The sequence below is a fragment of the Dasypus novemcinctus genome, chromosome 6 (assembly GCF_030445035.2).
Source record: "Dasypus novemcinctus isolate mDasNov1 chromosome 6, mDasNov1.1.hap2, whole genome shotgun sequence".
Taxonomy (NCBI): Eukaryota; Metazoa; Chordata; class Mammalia; order Cingulata; family Dasypodidae; genus Dasypus; species Dasypus novemcinctus.
In genome coordinates, this window is record NC_080678.1 from 131,990,340 (window position 1) to 132,010,434 (window position 20,095).

Consider the following 20,095-nt stretch of genomic DNA (forward strand, 5'->3'; position numbering starts at 1 on the left):
TCTACTTGGGACATTCTATGACATTGCTTACTTTCAAATGATCTCTCTACAAGTAGAAAATCATAGTAATCAAAGAAAAAGTATTATTCGTAGGCTGATAGCTAAAAATCTGTCCTAAGAGTAAGAGATTCCTATCCAGAAATGTGACTTTAAATATAACAGAGGACTGAACAGTTTCCTACATGAGAGAAGAGCCAAACTGCCATGTCACTTTTCAAAGCTGCATTACTGCCAGGCAGGCATGGGGATACTGAATGAATTGAGAAGTTGGGGGAAGCAGTGTTTGCTCTTGGTACTGACTTTTCTCTCTAATAATGAAGGAACGTATAGGAAGTGAGTATGAGGACAGCATCATCATAGAAGTCTCAATGCTTCAGTGCATTAGATAAAGGAAAAAAATACAAGGCACCCACAAGATGAGAATGCATTTCCTCTTTTGTGTTCTGTAATATTGGCAGTATCTCCACAAGGCAGGTAATATGTTAAAGCAAGGCTTATTACCACCAATTTTTCACATTCCTCTACTCTTCTGCTTTGAAGACATCGTATCACACTGTCTTCATTAATTAAAAGGCCATCCACACTATATCTACGCATGCCTCCTACTTCATGTGAAACTTATCATGTATCTCTATTAGTAGCACAAAATAAGATCAATACTAAAATACGTAAATTCAGGGTAGAATTGAAAGGGTTTTTCTTCACGTTTTTGTTTTCTTTACAGTTGTAAAACATTTCCATTCCTTCAAATTCCTAATTGGGTCATCTTCAACATCAGAGTGACACAGAATGGAAAAGCTAACGTGGTGAGGAGAGGACGGGGTCAGTGATTTAGGTAATAGGCACAGTCAATGAGCACAGGTCCCTCTTCTTGAGTTTTACCTCCCGAGTCATTAAGCTATGTGTTTCCTGACTTGATGCAGGCCAAGTCTCCAGGGAATTCAGGTCTTCCTTAACAGGGTCATCTCCCTCAGGAGCCTTTCCTGAACAAAGAGAAGACAAGACATGATCAAATGGGAAAAAACACACAGATGGAAAGATTAAGCCTAAATGAGAAAGTCATGCTACTCAGGGAAATTGTTTTAATCTACCCCTCTATTCTAGAATCATATCATCTTTATCTCCTATATTAATTTCTTTTCCCCCTGCTTTGACAAAATCAAATAGCAAAGATAATCTTTCCTCCAGGATGAGCCTCAGGAGTTTTATTTTTAAGTAGTTCTTTTGTTCCTAAAGGCCATATTATTTAAGAAAGTACTTTTCAGGTAAATCGTAGATATATACAACCTTGTAAACCTATACATTAGGATCTAAAGAACACAAATCTTTTGTGTTTCAGAGTCTACCTTTTGGATCAAGAATACTGTGCTCCATAAGTCTCACTTAAACATTTGTATTACCAATAATATATAAATTAGTAAATTCTTAATCTTTATAGAAAGTTGTTTAAAGCTTTATTAAAGATCATAATATCATTACAATGAGACTTGATTGCTGGGTTTATTATAGGATTGTTACTACTTATTTTGTTAATTTCACTGTATGGACTCTTTCTGATAAGAGGCCAAGCGAGAGAGTTTTCTCTGATTTCAGAATTCAGTTCTCAGAATATATTATGGCAGCCTTAAATACTATGATTTAGAAATTTTGTGATAAAGTAAAAATCAAGAATGACAACATCAACAATAAAAAAGACAAGCACATTGGAAACTAAAAAGAGCATTCATTAATTTGTGTTAAAAAAAAGAAATTATAAACTATTATAACACCTGAATTAAAATTTAAATATATAATACTAAGAAATATCAATGAAAGGACAACATACCAAAATAAAGGTGAAGGAACTAAAGCAGTGTATAAAGGAGAACAGTATAACTTTAAGTGTGTTGCTAAAAAAGACAGAAAAAATGAATAAAAATGAATTCTGTATTTAATGATAAAGACCAAGCAAAGAATAAATAAGTAAATCCAAAGAAAGCAGAAAGGAAAAAATAATAAAGAATAGAATATAACAAATAGAAAACAAGCTAAAAGAAAAAAACTAGCAAAACAACAAAGAATAGTTCTTTACAAACAACTTTAAAAATACACAAAACTTTGTCACTATTAACCAATGGAGAGAAAAAACACAATTAAAAGTAGGAATAAAAAATGGCACAGGAACAGATGGTATGATCATTTTTTAAAATAATAAACAAATATTATGAACAACTTTATGAAAAAGTTGATGAAATGGACATTTTATAGAGAATTATAAATCATAAAAATTTACTCTAGAGTTTCAAAAGGACAAAAAATAATAAGCATTTAAAAAGTTGGCACAATAATAAAAAGCTCACTCCTTAGGGAGAAAAAGCCACCTGGCCCCCAACAGGTATCCAGAAGAGGCTTTATCAAACTTTTAATGAACAAAAATACCTTTCTTCTATAAATACTTTCTGAAAATTTTTAGAGTTAATTTATATTAAAAGTTAGTATAATTCTAACACAAAAATTAAAAAGGTAAAATTATTAGCCAAATAAGGAAAAGTTTTAGCCACGTTCAGTTATGAACAATAATATAAAAGTCCTGAATAATTTATTACTAAATGAAGCAGTAGAAAAAAATGCATCTAGACTAAACCTTGTCACAAGAAATCATTTGAAAAATTCAATAGCCATTCGAGCTAGAAATAGAAGAGAACTTCTTTGACTTACAATGAAGGTTTATCTATCCAAAATGTTGAGCCAACATGAAAATTAATGATAAAACTTTAGACATTATTATTTTAAAGAAAAGGCAAGGGTTCCTATCACCACCCTTTCTTAATATTGCTAATATAGAGGGTTCAGGCAAAGTGAAATAAGTAAAACAAACAAACAAACAAACAAACAGGCCCATAAGGAATGGAAATGAAGCAAGTAAGCTTATTTGCAAACACTTTAATTGTCTTCATAGAAAATTAAAGAGACTGTACAGTAAAACTACTAGAAAAAATAAGAAAGTTTGACAGAAGAACTGATATAAGATAAATAAATTAGGAGCATTCCATAATAACCAGATACAGTTATAAAAGAAAATATGATTCCCAATAGAAACAAATAGTATAAGGTAACTAGAAATAAATTTAACCAAAATTATATAGTGACAATTGCAACATTTTATTGAAGAGCACAAAAGATAGATTACATGGAAAGGGTCTAATCATGTAGGAGAAAACTCAACATCATAATAAAGGCAACTATCCCCCAAATGGATCCATAGATGCAATGCAATTCCAATCAAAGTTCATGTAGAATTTGCACACATGTACACATGGGTGTGAGTATGTAGACAAACTGACTCTAAAGTTTATGCTATAGAATACAAGGTCTAAGAACATCAAAGACAACTTTGGAAAAGGAGAAAGTACTGGAGAAATTTGCCCTACTACTACCAGATACTGAAACCACTGCATAATAACCAACTTTTAAAGTAACCCCTCCCTTACCAGCTTGCAGAAGTTTGTTTCCCTTTTCGTAGAACTCGCACTTCCTTATGAAGTTACCTATACCTAATTTTAATAGTAAAAATCACAACCATTCAACATGCTAAGCTGCCATTTTTTAAAGTGCAATGCATTAACTAGCATAACTTGTAGCAGCACAGGCTCCACTTAATCCTGCCCCATGACCCATGTCATCTTACCTAATCCTGTATTACTTCCCTAGACCAACCCTCTCCAAACCATTTAAGAATCTCAAACCTCTTCAGCTCGGGGAGACAGATTTGAGCTTGTCTCCTGTCTCCTTGCTATGGTGCTTTGCAAAAAACCCTCTTCTTGAAATCCAAGTATCAGGTCATTGATTTCTGTGGGCTTTGGGCAATAAGCCCATTCAGGTGGTATAATCTGGTGATCCCAGTCTTAAATATCTTTACTGGAGGCCCTGTGGCTCCTGTGGGACAGAGATGCCCAGTCACTGATCCTGCACGGCCACCTATCCCAGTTACTTTACAGGCTCGATGGACAGTACTCTCTTGTACTCCTGCCAGTGTCACTGGCCCTGTTGTGCAGTTCCATTTCGAGGGGAGTTACAGATACAGGTACAGTCATCTTCTGGTGAGTAACTTCATTGTAGTGCCTACTCTTTTGTGAAACCAATTAATTCATTTTGGTTTTCTGGTTATTGGCTGTTAATCAAAATTGTGGTTCAAGTTCCACATTAGCTCTGCTCTGGTTGCTGGGTACAGGTCCCAGGCTTGTGAGAGGTAGCCACTGAAGTACTCACAATACAATTTTCATATTCTGGTTCTGCTTTCTGGTATTTCTGATTTAATCAGTTTAATTCTGTGTACACCTTAATTTAGCATGCTGAAAAATATAATCATGAGAAATGTTAGCAGTACTGATGACTATAGTCCTTTGGAATTTGTTTGAGATCATTGGTCTATGTTCAGTTATGAACCAATGAAAAAGAAAAAGATGAAATTCTTTTGTAATACTCCCTGGCCTCAATACAAATTTGAATCTAGAGAAAAATGGTCAGAAAATGTATTTCTTAAGTTTAGACTGTAAAAGAGAAGAGAACTAAAAATAAATCCCAAAAGCTCATGTCTTTGTATCAGAATGAGAATTTACAGAAAAAGGTACAAAATTATAATTTAAGCTAACAAGTTTTATATCTCTGCATTTCTGTGTTTCTGTATCTGACTCATGGCTAAATATTTTAACTGGCAGTGGATTTGGCCCAGTGGTTAGGACATCTGTCTACCACATGGGAGGTCCGTGGTTCAAACCCCAGGCCTCCTTGACCCATGTGGAGCCAGCCCATGCGCAGTGCTGATGCACGCAAGGAGTGCTCTGCCACGCAGGGGTGTCCCCACGTAGGGGAGCCCCATGTGCAAGGAGTGCACCCCATAAGGAGAGCCGCCCAGTGCAAAAGAAAGTGCAGCCTGCCCAGGAATGGTGCTTCCCACACGGAGAGTTGACATAGCAAGATGATGCAGCAAAAAGAAACAGATTCCCGTGTCACTGACAACAACAGAAGTGGACAAAGAAGAACACGCAGCAAATGGACACAGAGAAAAGACAACCGGGGTGGGGAGAGAAATAAATAAATAAATCTTTAAAAAAAAAAGATTTTAACTGATGCTACATGGTTTTTTATTTGCGTCTGTCTGTTTGATGCACATTTTCCTACCTCCAAATGGTAATATCAAATTAAGAATAAAAAAATTCTTAGGAGACCTCCATTCAAATTGCTTAAAAATAAATGTGTGCTAATATACATATATGTGTTTACATATATACATATGAAAATATTAAAAATACACACAGATGTATATGTAAATTGGTACCCTGGATTTCCAGGAATTAGGGACATCAAACTTATATCCTTCAGACTCTTCCTGTCTTCCTTGTCTATGTCCTGGCTTACTCAACCTCCCCTTCTATAGCGATAAGATTCATCAAACCCTACTGAAGACTCAAAGGGTATTACAAATAATTCAGTCTTATTTCAGACTTAGGAGCCTGGATATCTTTACCATTTAATTTAAGGACTGCGGGTGAAGGTCATACAGAAATCTAGATGTACAAAATTATTTGAAGAAGTGACAAAAAAGAATGGAAAGAAGCTGGCTACTTTTATAAGCCTGACATTAAATCATAGCTTTAAACCAGTCCTCCCTAATTGCCTCCAGAAAACTATTTCAGAAATTATTCATACTGTATCTCACTGGAATACTAATAAAATGGCAAAGTGAGGAAAGTAATATTTTTGAAAACCGTAACTAAAATAGCTATGTCCTCTGTACTACCATGTTAATTGCAATACAAACATAAAATTTTATTCTACTTGGGTATATTCTCCCTAAATTTATACAGATTTACTGATAAAATAAGCCTGCATTATGGCTATTAGATCTTAAAATTATGAAAAAAGTTAATTTCTGTTTAATGTAACTGAATTATTTTTAAAAACTTTATTTCAAATATAATTATTTTTGTAGGATGTTTGAAGACAGTTTCAAAGATCTTTTTAGTAACTTAAGGTGGCAGGTATGTAAAGTATGCAGGATGTTCTTTGTTAAAGAAAAAAGACAGATTTTTCCCAAAATAAAATTACTGTTTTTCACAGAATGGGAAGCAAGAATGTGTAAGAAAAAGCCTGAATGGATATAGAAAGTTGTGGAGGGTTCATAGAAATGAATTTTATTTGTTGTGGTCAGTGCTGAATAATATTTGATAAGGTTATTTCTATTTGTTTTGTTTGTTTGTTTTAATGCCATCTAAGTATTCTGCTTATAAGACAAAGATTCTATGTCATATTAGAATAACATCCTCATTAATGTTTATGTTGACCTTACCATCCTTTATTGTTTTAGAAGACAAGTCTTCTATTATTTAAAGGAATTAAGACTTTTTCTTATAATCATATTAAGTCTTATTTCATTATTTTATTGTCACTTTGGTTAAATAGGGAAATAAATATTGTTTTACGGGGACCATTTTCCTGTTTAACATAATGTTTAAACCTGACAACTTTTGTATTTTGTCTTCACAAAACCAAACCCTAAAAGATATCTTTTATTTCAAACAGTTGCAAAGGATTTATTCTTTCATCATGTAAAAATATGGTGCTAAAAATCTTTGGGTTCCTCTGATATGTTAGGAATTTCATGGGAAATACAAAAATTAAAAGAGATTTTCTAACCTTCTATTGGTTGAATTTATATGGATAAAATGTACTTACAAATACTTAAAGATTGTATAAAATTCCTAGAGAACTGACCATGTTCTCACTGAGGCAGGCTAGGAAGGGAATCAATAGATGAATCTGGAAACTGGCAGGATGCCCATGTGGCCACTGGTACCCCCAGGATGGCTGCTGGAAGACCCTTGAGAGAAACCTCATTCAGAACAAGATTTCCTCTGGAAGACAGGAGAAGACCGGGATCTTCTCCAGGAGGCCTTATCATTGGGCCCTCCCAGGGGATTGATGGGTGGGGTAATCAATCAAAACAGCAAACTGCTGGGACTCCTCCCCTGACAGTAGCAAAGGGGAAGAATAATTAATGGTTTAAAAGGTAAGGGCCAAAACAAGACTCCCCTGTTCTTGCCTGGAACAGCACACAAGTAAAACCTGGGCATATGTAATCTGTAAATCAGCCCTCTTTATCTCTTTTCAACCCCTTCCCCTGTACTTGGGACCTGTAATCTGTTATTTTCTCCCATTTATCTTCCCTCCCTTCCTTAATAAATTACTGGCCTAACTAAGCTGGCTCACTCTTGAAACTCATTTTATGTAGTTTAGCCAAGAACTGAGAGAAATTCTGGCAACATCACTGACCATATTATATCCTGATACTGATCTGTAGGATATTAGTTTCACTCTGATGCTTCTTTGAAAAGGCATGTGGTTGCCTCAGGTCAGAACAACAACAAAATGGGATTTCAAAAGAGAAGCAAGGCACAAACTTCTGGGGAAGATGGCAGTGTAGGGAGCTCTAACACTCGGTCTTTCCAACAAAGCAACTATTAAACAGGCAGGAACTATCTGAAACAACTGTTCTGGGGCTCCAGAGGCCAGAACAGCATCCAGGGAAGAGAGGGAGGAAGAGACTGATAAACTACAGTAAAGAATAGTGAGTAGCTCTCTCTGCCGCAGCTGCTGACACCCATCCCCCATTCTTATGGTGGGCCAACCTGGGGTCAAGTCCCTGGCTACCTGCTGCTGGCTGAAAGGAACATAAATATCCTTTCCCCCAAAACAGGAATAGGCATGGCAGAGCACTGATCGTGGCTTTTGATTACCAAATTTGAATCATTGGGTCCCATCTTTATGCTACTGTTTCGACATGCCCTGGATAAGGGCAGCAGAAGCCATTTTGACTGCACCCTGGACAGGGGTGGAAGCAGTGGAGATTTAAAGACAAAGCACCTCCTTGAGGTAGTGGGAACAGTTTGTTAAAGGGCAGCATTTGATGGACAGGCCAGAAGGCACAGCTTTGGGAAACCACTGGGGAGAATTTTGGCAACCTTTCTGATCCCCTTCCCAGAACACATTGGAATTGGTCATTGATCCCTTTGTGGATTCCTGGCCATGTCTGGGTGGGGAAATATGGTCTTGAGAAGGTCTTTTCTGGAATGACCTTCAGGCAAGAGTTGCCTTCCAGGGAGGGGGAGCTGGAGACAACAAAAGAAGTGTAAATGAAACTACAGAGGCAAAACTGAAACAAACAGAACAGATCAAGATTCCCAGAGGGGAGCAGATAGAGCTCAAATGATTGAGTGCCTGCCTGCTTCCCATGTATGAAGTCCTGGCTTTGATTTCAGGTACCTCCTAAAAACAAATGAAAAAACCACCTCTCATTGTGGAGCAGATGTTACTCAGTGGTTGAGTGCTCATTTGCATGTATGAGGTCCCAGGTTCAAGCCCCAGTACTTCCTCAAAAAAGATTCTCAGAGAAGGAAGAGAGGAAAGGAAGAAAGGAATTTTTCTCCTGGGGGTAAAACATTCACAAAAACTGTAATATTAAAAATTGCACCACATATACAGGGAAAGAATCAGATCAGTTAAAAGTGTACAGTAAGTTGAACCAAGTGTCAAAGAAAAGCCTTAACACAAACAACCAACAATAAAACCCTGGGCAAGATGTAGAAACTGACCTTCAAAACAAACTCAACAATATTATCATATGTCTAGACATCACAAACCATACTAAGAAACTTGAAGATATGGTCCAGTCAAAGGAACAAATTAAAACCTGAGGTGACACAGAATTTGGGAAAACTAAATAAAAATATTCAAACAAACCTCCTAAATCAATACAAGGAGATGAAGGAAAATAAAGTTAAAGGGAGAAAGGAAATTAAGAAGACACTGTGATCATAAGGAACAATTTGAAAGTATATAAAGAAACAGCAGAAATTATGGGGAAGAAACATATTAAAAGATATTAAAAATACACTACAGGGAGTGGATTGGGCTCCAGCAGTTGAACACCCGCCTCCCACATGGGAGGTCCTGGGTTCGGTTCCCAATGCCTCCTGAAAAAATAACAAACAAGCAAAACAGATGATAAAGTCAACTCAGGGAAGCTGATGTGGCTCAGTGGTTGAGTGCTGGCTTCCCACATACAAGGCCTTGGATTCAATCTCCGGTTCCCAGTACCTCAATAACAAAACAAAAAACCCAGAGGTATGCAACAGCAGATTTGAACAGGCAGAAGAAATAATTAGTGAACTAGAAAACAGGAAAATTGAAACTCAGAAGAGCAGATAGAGAAAAAATGAAAAAAAATTGAACAGGGTCTCAGGGATTTGAATGACAGCATGAAATGCACAAATGTACATATAATGGGTATCCTTGAAGGAGAAGAAAAGGGAAAAAGAGCAGAAATAATATTTGAGGAAATAATAGCTGAAAAGTTCCCAATGCTTATGAGTGTATGTACTACAAACAGAATAAATCCCAACAGACCTGCCCTGAGACATATACTAATCAGAATGTCAATGCTAAAGATAAAATTCTAAAAACAGCAAGGGAAAAGTGATTCATCACATACAAGGGATCCACAATAAGATTAAGTGCCAATTTCTCATCAGAAATCATGGAAGTGAGAAGAAAATGAAATGATATATTTGAGATCATGAAAGAGAAAAACTGCCAACCAAAAATTCTTTCATGGAAGAAAGTGTCCTTCAAAAATGAGGGAGAATTTTAAATATTCACAGATAAACAAAAATTGAAAGAATTTATCAACAAGAGGCCTGCCCTGCAGAAATACTAAAAGGAATTCTACAGTCTGAAAGGAAAAACAGGAGAGAGGCATGGAATAGAGTGAAGAAGTGAGAATTATCAATAAAGGTATTGAAAAGGTAAAAAGAGAGACCAAAAAGAAGAAATATGAAAACCAAAGGATAACGTTGTTAAAGTAATAATATTACAATAATAATATTGAATGTTAATGGATTAAACTCCTCCATTAAAAGAGACTCACCTTACATCCAAAGACAAATAAGTTGAAAGTAAATGTTGTAAAGAATATTCCATACAAAACTGTAACCAAAAAATAATTGACATAGCTAAACCTCCACTGGACAATACAGACTTTATGAGACAAAGAAGGACATTATGTATCAATAAAAGGGGCAATCCACCAAGAAGAAATAATAATCATAAATATCTAGGCACCTAGCCATCATGCCTCAAAATATGTGAAGCAAATATGGCAAACTGAAGGGAGAAATAGACATCTCTACAATAATAGATGGAGACATCAATATATCTACTCTCATAAACAGATAGAACATCTAGGCAGGGGATCAACAGGGAAACCGAGAACTTGAGTAATATGATAAATGAACTAGACCTAACATGTATATAGGACACTGCAACCCATAACAGCAAGATATATATATTTCTCAAGTGCACATGGATCATTCTCCAAGAGAGACCACATGTTTGGTTATAAAACATGCCTCGAAAAATTTATAAAGATTGAAATTACACAAAGCACTTTCTCTGACCATAATGGAATGAAGCTAGAAGTCAATCACAGGAGGAGAACTGAAAAATCCACAAATACAAAAGACATATTCAAACAATTAGTGGGTTAAAGAAGAAATTGCAAGAGAGATCAATGTGTCTAGAGAAGCCCCCTCTCAATTAAGAAGTAGAGTGGGTATCACCATCCCAGAGTCTTCTGGATTGGGGAATAAAATATAGATCTGAGGGGACTTACTGGTATTCTTCTATAGAATTATTGTGACTCTAGCAATGGAAGAAATTATATCATTGATGTGAAGACAATCAATGTCTGGAGTTGCTGAAGGCAGGGAGGGGGAAAAAGAGGTGTAATATGGGCACATTTTTGGGACTTGGAGCTGTCCTAAATGATACTGCAGAAACAGATGCAGGACATTATATGCTCTGCCATAACCCACTGAATTCACTGGGAGAGAGTGTAAACTACAATGTAAACTATAATCCATACTCTGTAGCAGTGCTCCAAAATGCATTTATCAAATGCAATGAATGTATAACACTAATGAAAGAAGTTGTTGATGTGGGGAAAGTGGGGGGTGTGGGGAGTGGGGTATATGGGAATCTCCTATATTTTTTAATGTAACATTTTGTGTGATTTATTATCTTTTAAAAATAAATTTAAAAATATATATATTAAAAAAACTTAGGAGATACAGTGAAGGCAGTGCTAAGAGGAAAATTTATAGCCCTAAACACTTATAATAAAAAAGAAGAGAGAGCTAAAATCAAAGAACTAAATACATACCTCAAGGAACTAGGAAAAAAACCCAGCAAACTAATTCCAAAACAAGTAGAAGAAAATAAATAACAAATATTAGAGAAGAATACAAGAAATTGAGAATTAAAAAAAACAAGAGAGAATCAACAAAACCAAAAGTTGGTTCTTGGAGAAGAGCAATAAAATTGACAAGTCCTATGCTAAACTGACAAAAAAAGAGATAAGTTATAAATAAATGAAATAAAAAATGAGAAAGGGACATAACTACTGGCCCCACAGAATAAAAAGTAATTTAAGAAATACTATGAACAACTGAACAACTGTATGACAACAAATTAGGCAACTTAGATGAAATGGAAAAATTCCTGGAAACACACAAACAAACTACACTGACTCTAGAAGAAATAGATGACCTATACAGACCAAATTACAAGTAAAGAGATTGAATCAGTAATCAAAAACCACCCAACAAAGAAAACCCAGGACCAGATGGATTCACAGGGGAATTCTACCAATCATTCCAAGAAGAATTAATACAAATTCTGTTCAAACTATTCCAATAAATTGAAGAGGAGGGAACACTACCTAACTCATTCCATACAACAAGAAAAGAAAATTCAGAGCAATTTCTCACATGAATATAGATGAAAAATCTTCAACATACCCAAACACAGAATCCAACAGTACATGAAAATAATAATATACCATGATCAAGTGGGTTTTATCCCAGGTATGCAATGGTGATTCCACATAAGAAAACCAATTAATGTAATACACTATATTAACAAAACAAAAGGAAAAATCACATGATCCTCTCAATTGATGCAGAAAAGGCATTTAACAAAACCCAGCATTCTTTCTTGATTTAAAAAAAAAAAAAACAGAAAAGTATGAATAAAAGGAACATTCTGGGAAACAGATGCAGCTCAACCAACTAGGCTCTCACCTACCATATAGAAGGTCCAGAGTTCGATGCCAGGGCCTCCTAGTGAGGGCAAGCTGACCCATGTGGCAAGCTGGCTCACATAGAGTGCCAGCCTATGCTGGAATGCCACCCCACACAGGAGTGCCACCCTGCATGGGAATGGCACCCCACAGAGGATTGCCAGCTGACACTGAGAGCTTACACAGCAAGATACACAATAAGAGACACAGAGAAAAGAAATAAGATGTAGCAGAACAGGGAGCTGAGGTGGCACAAGAGAGTAATCACCTCTCTCCCACTCCAGAAGGTCCCAGGATCAGTTCCTGGAGCTGCCTAATGAGAATACAAGCAGACACAGAAGAATACACAGCAAATGGACACAGAAAGCAGGGAATGTCGGGGAGCGGGGGGGGGCAGGGAGAAATAAATATTTTTAAAAAAAGAGAGGAACCTTCTTCAACATGATAAAGGGAATACATGAAAAATCCACAGCTAACAAAACAATCAATGGTGAAAGACTGAAAGCTTTCCTGCTGAGATTGGGAACAGGATGTGCACTGTCACCACTGTCATTTAACATTTTACTGGAAGTTCTAGTCAGAGAAGTTAGGTAAGAAAAAAATAAAAAGCATACAAATTAGATAGGAAGAAGCACAACTTTCACTATTTCCACAGGACATGATCCTATATACAGAAAGTCCTAAAAAACTACAATAAAAGCTACTGGAGCTAATAAACAAATTGGTGGAGTACAAGATCAACATGCAAAAATCAGTATTGTTTCTATATGCTAGTACTGAGTAAGCAGAGGAGAAAATCAAGATTATATACATATATATATATAAAGTGCTCATAAATATAAGCTCAATGACTTTTCACAAAGTGACTGTACTTTGTGTAACCAGCACCCAGAACAAGAAGCAGAACATTACCAGAATGCTGGAGTGCCTTTTTATGAATGCCCTTTCAATCATTTCCCTTTTTCCCAGGATAACCACTATTTCGACTTCTTGAGCCACAGTTTAATTTTGCATATTGTGGAACTTTATATAAACGGGATCCTCTATTTTTACTCTTATGTATCTGGCTTCTTTTTTAAAAATATTACTGTGCTAAAATATATATTCACAATTGCCAAAAAATAAAAGCAACCCAAGTGCCCATCAACTAATGAATGGATAAATAAAATGAGTGATATACATATGATGGAATATTATAAAGCTGTAAAAAGGAATGAAGTACTGGAGTACCTAGAAGTGAAATAGATAGGCAGTCTACAAAATTACGACTTGATCTGTATAAGTGGAAGAGTTCTAGATCAAGTAAATAAAACCCTAAACTGAACTGCAGACACAGAGAATCACAGCCCCTTAATCAATTGCCAGACTTGAGACAGGATACGGACCAGAGCACCATGAATGAATGGAATGCCAGGTACTCCTGGGGAGGGACCCTGTTAAACTGCCAAAAATGTATCCTGTTATTCTTCCTCCCACCTTTCCCCCAAAGAGACTTATGGCCTTTAAATAGGATAACCATGCACTGGGGAAAAGGAAATGATCAGGTATTTGGGGGATTACTAGATACGGGCTTAAAAGTGACATTAATTCCAGAAAACCCAAAATGTCACTGTGGTACACAAGTCTGTAGGGGTTTATGGAGATCAGGTGATCAATGGGGTTTTAGCTCAGATATGTCTCACAGTGAATCCAGTGGGTCCTTGGACCCATTCTGTAGCTATTTTCTTAGTTCTAGAATATGTAATTGGAACAGATACACTCAGCTACTGGCAAAATCCCCACATTGGATCCCTGACTTGTGGAGTGAGGGTTATTATGATAGGAAAGGCCAAAAAGAAGCCACAGGAACTACCTCTACCTAGCAAAATAGTAGATTCCTGGAGAGATTGCAAAGATCAGTGCCACCACTAAGGATGTGAAGGACACAGGGGTGGTGATTCCCACCACATCTCCACTCAGCTCTCCTATCTGACCTGTGCAGAAAACAGATGGATCTTGGAGGATGACAGTGGATTATGCCAATTACAGCTGCTGTTCCAGATGTGGTACCACTGTTTGAGCAAATCAGCACATCTGCTGGTACCTGGAATGCAGCTATCTATCTAACAAATGCTTTTTTCTCAATTGCCATTAGTAAGGACCACCAGAACAGTTTGCTTTCCAGCTGGCAATGTCAGCAATAAATTGTCACTGTCCTATCTCAAGGGTGTATCAACTTTCCAGTCCTAAGTCATAATATTGTCTGCAGGGACCTTGATCAACTCTCCCTCCCAGAAGATATCATACTGGCCCATTATATTGATGATATCATGTTGATAGGACCTAGTGAGCAAGAAGTAGCAATGACTTTAGACTCACTGGTAATGCATTTGTGTGAGAAAGGATAGGAGATAAATCCAACAAAAATACAGGGTCCTTCCACTGCAGTGAAATTTCTAGGTGTCTAGTGATTTGGGGCATGTCAAGATATCCCTTCCACAGTAAAGGATAAGCTCTTGCTTCTGGCCCCTCCTATGACCAAAAAAAAGAGGCACAATTCTTAAGTGGCCTCTTCAGATTTTGGAGATAACACATTCCTCATTTGGGTGTGCTACTTAGCCCATTTACCAATTGACCAGAAAAGCCGCTAGTTTTGAGTGGGGACTTGAATAAAAGGAGGCTCTGTGACAGGTCCAGGCTGTTGTACAAGCCGCACTACCACTTGGGCCATATGATCCAGCAGATCCAATGGGATGGAAGTGTCAGTGGCAAATAGAGATGCCATCTGGAGCCTTCGGCAGGCCCCTACATGAGAATCCCAATGCAGACCCTTAGGATTTCGGAGCAAAGCCCTACCATCCTATGTAGATATTTATTCTCTTTTTGAGAACAGCTTTTGGCCAGCTACTGGGCCTTAGTTGACACTGAACTAAGTTACAGGCCAATTACAGTTGCTGTTCCAGATGTGGTGCCATTGTTTGAGCAAATCAGCACATCTGCTGGTACCTGGAATGCAGCTATCTATCTGACAAACGCTTGGTTACAGGCCACCAAGTAACCATGAGACCCGAGTTGCCTATCATGAGCTGGGTATTGTCTGACCCACCAAACCATAAAATTTGGCATGCATAGCAGCACTCCATCATAAAGTGGAAGTGGTATATATATGACTCATGGGTTGTTGCCAAAGGTTTAGGTGGATGGTCAGGGACTTGGAAGAACATGATTCAAAAATTGGTAATGAAGAATATGTGAACAGAACTTTCTGAGTGTGCCAAAAAAACTTGAAAATATTTGTGTCCCACCTAAATGCTCACATAAGGGAGAGTTCAGCTGAGGAAGACTTTAATAATCAAGTGGATAAGATGACCCACTCTGTGGCTAGCATTCAGATTCTTTCCCCAGCCACTCTTGTCATTGCCCAATGGGCTCATGAACAAAGTAGCCATGGTGGTAGGGATGGAGATTATGCAAGGGATCAGCAATATAGACTTACCCACCCTCATCAGGACCAACTTGGCTACAGCCACTGCTGAATGCCCAATCTGCCAGCAGCAGAGACCCACAATCAGTCCCCAATATGGCACCATTCCCCAAGGTGATCAGCCTGCTACCTAGTGGCAGGTTGATTACACTGGATAACTTCCATCATGGAATGAGCAGCAATTTGTTCTAACTGGAATAGACATACACCATGGATATGGGTTTGCCTTCCCTGCAGGCAATGGTTCTTCTAAAACTACCATCTGTGGACTTATCAAATATTTTTTCCACTGCCACTGCATTCCACATAGCATTGCTTCTGATCAAGGAATTAACTTTACAGCAAGTGATGTGCAGGAATGGGCATACACTCATGGAATTCACTGGCCCTACCATGTTCATGACCATCCTGAAGAAGCTGGATTGTTAGAACGGTGTTCTGGCACCAACTAGGTGGCAATACTTCACACAGCTGGGGCAAGTTTCTCCAGGAGGCTGTGTATGCTCTAACTCACTCTAAGGTACTATTTCTCCCATAGCCAGGATTCACAGGTCCAGGAATCAAGGATGGAAATGGGAGTGACACCACTAGCTATTACCCTGAGTGATCCACTAGGAAAAAATTTTGCCTCCTTTTTCGCAACCTGAAACTCTGCTTGTCTGTGGGTCGTATTGCCAAAAGGAGGAGTGCTTCCATCAGGGAACACAATGATTCCACTGACCTGGAAGTTAAGACTGCCACCTGGCCACTTTGGGTTCCTCATGCCTCTTTACTAACAGGCAAAGAAGGAAATTACTATTTCCTGGGGTAATTGATCCTGCTATCAAGGGGAAATAGGAATACAGGAGATCCCCTAGGGTGGCTCCTAATACTACCATGACCTGTGATTAAATACAATGGAAAACTGCACCAACCCAATCCAGGCAGGACTAAAAAAGGCCCAGAATCTTCAGGAATGAAAGTTTGGGTCATCCCACCAGGTAAAGAACCACAGCCAGCTGAGGAGCTGGTTAATGGTAAAGAGAACATGGAATGGATAGTGGAAGAAAATAGTGATAAATATGAACTTCAATCACATGACCAGTTACAGAAATAAGAACTGTAATCATGAATCTTCCTTCCTTGTTTTGTTATGAGTATGTTTGTATATATACATAAAATGAATCTTTGTTTTCTTCCCTAGCCTTTCCCCTTATTATATGAAATAAGGTGTACAGCTCTATGTCGCACTATTTAAGGATGTGAAGTTTAACAGTGAATACTACCCAAGTACTTGCACCCTATTGTGGAGGGAATTAGCGTGTTTCTGATTTATGTAGTACAGTTGAATAGTGTTAGGCAGAAATATACATATATATGTATGAATCTGTTGTTTTTATTTACAGACCAAGTATGATTTAAGGTGATAATAAAGCTGCCAGGTTGACAAGGGGTAGACTTTGATGGTTAGGCTATGGTGTCAACTCATCCAGGTAATGGTATCAGTTATTTGGTCAACCAAGTACTGGGATAATTGTAATACAATGACATTGACTTTAATTATCAGTGAGTTGATTGCATAGATGGCTGGTTACTTCTACAATCAACTGCAGAGACTGCTATCAGCAATGAGTGACATGTAATCCAATTAGCTGAAGGCCTTAAAAGGAGAAGGGATTCCAGCATTCACAGCGAGAATCCCAATCTTTACTGCAGGCAGCCAGTATCTCCTGAGGAATTCAAGGAGGACTCTTATCTGAGCCCTGGGTTTGCACCTGTCCTGCAGAATTTGGACTTGTGCATCCCCACGGTTGCATGAGACCGTTTTATAAAATCTCATACTATTTACAGATATCTCCCATAGGTTCTATTTCCCTAGAGACCCCTAATACAGGGGAAAACATTAAATACAAAAGAGTTCTTATGGCTAAGAGACCTAAAAGTGAGCCAGGAGTTCATTTCAGACATGCTTATGCATGTCTCAGGCAGATCTCACTAACTGACACAGTAAACAAAGCCTCAAACAGGGGTGCTCCCAAGGGTTCTAGTAACATCCAGTCACTACAGGCAAGGCACATACTCATGAAATCAGCATTCCAGCAGCGGACCTTATTCTGTAAGATACAATATTCTGTTTCCCCAGTATAAGGAATTAGACTCATTCATAATTTCCCTACTGGCAATTCTTCTATCCCTTTTATTTGAACCTATAAGTAGCATTATACCCCTTAAATATAAGTTTCAGAGACTTAAGGTTTCTATCCCTTTCATTTGAACCTAATAATTAGCATTATACCCATTAAATACAAGTTCCAGAGACCTAAGGCTTTAGTCTGTTTATATGCCAGCTGAACCCTGATACTCAGCAGAGTTACCCACTCTCCAGTCCATTAGATTTGCCCAGGACAACTATCAAAATGCTGAGGATGGACAACTCCCATCCCCCAAAACTGAAGAGTATATACAACTGCCAGCAAAACAGTTCTTTCCATCTGCCCCATAAGATCTAAGCCCTCTTCCAATATGAAGCCAAGTGGCAACATCATCCCAAAAGCCTCAAAATTGAGGAATGAACAATATAAAGGGGGAATACAACCCCCAATCAAAGTAGAATTATTATATTGTAGCAAAGAACTTACAACATTGATATAAAGATATGATTACCAGAGTTGCTGAGGGGAGGGGGAGGAAGAACAGGTGGAATATAGCACATTTTGGAGGCAGTGGAATTGTTCTGAATGATATTGCAATGGCAGATAAAGACCCTATACATTTTGCCAAAACCTATAAAACTGCACAGTGAAAAGTGTAAACTATCATGTAAGTTGAAGACCCTGGCTAGTAGCAAAGCTTCAGTATTGGTTCATCAGTTGTACAAATGTACCACACTAATGTAAGATATTACTAACAGGGGAAAATATGGGAGGGGAAGGATGGGTTATATGGCAATTCCCTACACTTTCTATTCACTTCTATGTAATCTAAAACTTCTCTAAAAATAGTTTATTAATTTAAAAAAAGAAAAGAAACAAACTGAAAATCAACAACTCTTCCCAGATGCATCTGACAACTGAGGTCACAGGCAAACCATCATCATGGAAACTAAAAAGACTTGCCACTATAGATATTCACAGGATTAGAGCAAGTATTGGATAGGACTTCTTGCAGAGTGAAAGGCTAATTGCTGGAGGCTGAGTGTGGACTAGATTGGGAGATAAAAACTCCTGGAGACGCAGCCTTGGGGGAGGGGCCCACACTTTCAGGAGTTTTACCCCTAGGAGCCAACCAGGTTCTCACTGTGAAGATTAGAGATAAGTCCTGTGACAGTGTGAATTTTGTGAATCTCAAAAAGCAAAAATACAAATGTTTATCCTATGTACGTCCCTCCTTTCGATATTGGAAGCAGATAATTTGTAAGTTTCACAGGTCTACAGCCAGAGGGGAATGTTGCCCCAGGACAAACTGCAAGCCTATAACCGATTTCTATGAAATTTTTTTAAAGCATTACTACTGAAATAATATAAGGCTTTTGAAATATTGTGATGTAATGAACGTATTTTGCATATGGAAAGACATGTCTTTTTGGGATTCAGAGGGTAGAATGTGGCAGGTTGAGATTATTTTATGAATCCCAAAAAGAGAATGATCATTAGTTTGTAAACTAATCTACTCCTCTGGGTATGATACTCTACTCTCTGATTGCAATAAATTTAGTTGAGGGACCTTTGATCAGATTACTTGATAAGGTGGATTTAGGGCTTTTCATTAGACTACCTCAGTGAGCTGTGACTCAGTTTGATTCTTCACTCTCTTCCTGGGGCTGATATAAACAGATACACAGAGAGAGAGAGGGACACAGACAGGCACAGGAAAAGGAAGTCACCATGTTTGATCCTGTCATGTAAGAGAGAGGGCTAGAGGATCGCTTAAGCATGAAGCCTCAAGAGGCTGAGCCCACAGAGCAGCTCAAGAGATGGTGAACCCAGAGGGGAAGGCTGGAATCTTATCAGAGATTGGCAGCCATCTTGCTTCAACATGTGGCAGCTGATTTTGGTGAAAAAGCATCTCTGGTGGTGCCTCGGTTTTGACTTTTCACAGCCCTGGAACGGGAATGATTTAAGGCTTTTGAAATATTTTATTTTGCACATGGAAAAGACATGGCTTTTTGGGATTCAGGTGGTAGAATTGGAAGGTTTAGCCCTTTGGCAAACTAAAACAGAAACTGGTACCAGGAGAGTGAGTCACGCTGTTTGCAATTCCCAAAAATGCTGGAACAGTTTTATTTTATAAAACCATCTCTTGGAGTTCAGCTGTCAGGAACTGTGAGACAGTTGATAGAAAAGGTCTAGACTGCTTTGAAGAGACTGTTGGTAGAAATACAGATGGTAAATATAGTGCTGATAAGGCCTTAGAAGGAAATGATGAAACTATTATTTGAACCTGGAGGAAAGGTGATCTTTGTTTTAATGTTGCAGGGA

At 37.9% G+C, this 20,095-nt stretch overlaps 1 long non-coding RNA gene across 1 annotated transcript in view; it reads right to left on the bottom strand.

Annotated features, from left to right (window-relative positions):
• Window positions 1–680: 680 nt before the first annotated feature.
• The window catches only part of LOC131279037 (uncharacterized), a 57,010-nt gene continuing 37,595 nt past the window's right edge, over window positions 681–20,095 (bottom strand). Inside the window, exon 3 of the long non-coding RNA XR_009186381.1 lies at window positions 681–983. This is a non-coding gene — a long non-coding RNA (uncharacterized lncRNA). The remainder of the gene's footprint in view (window positions 984–20,095) is intronic.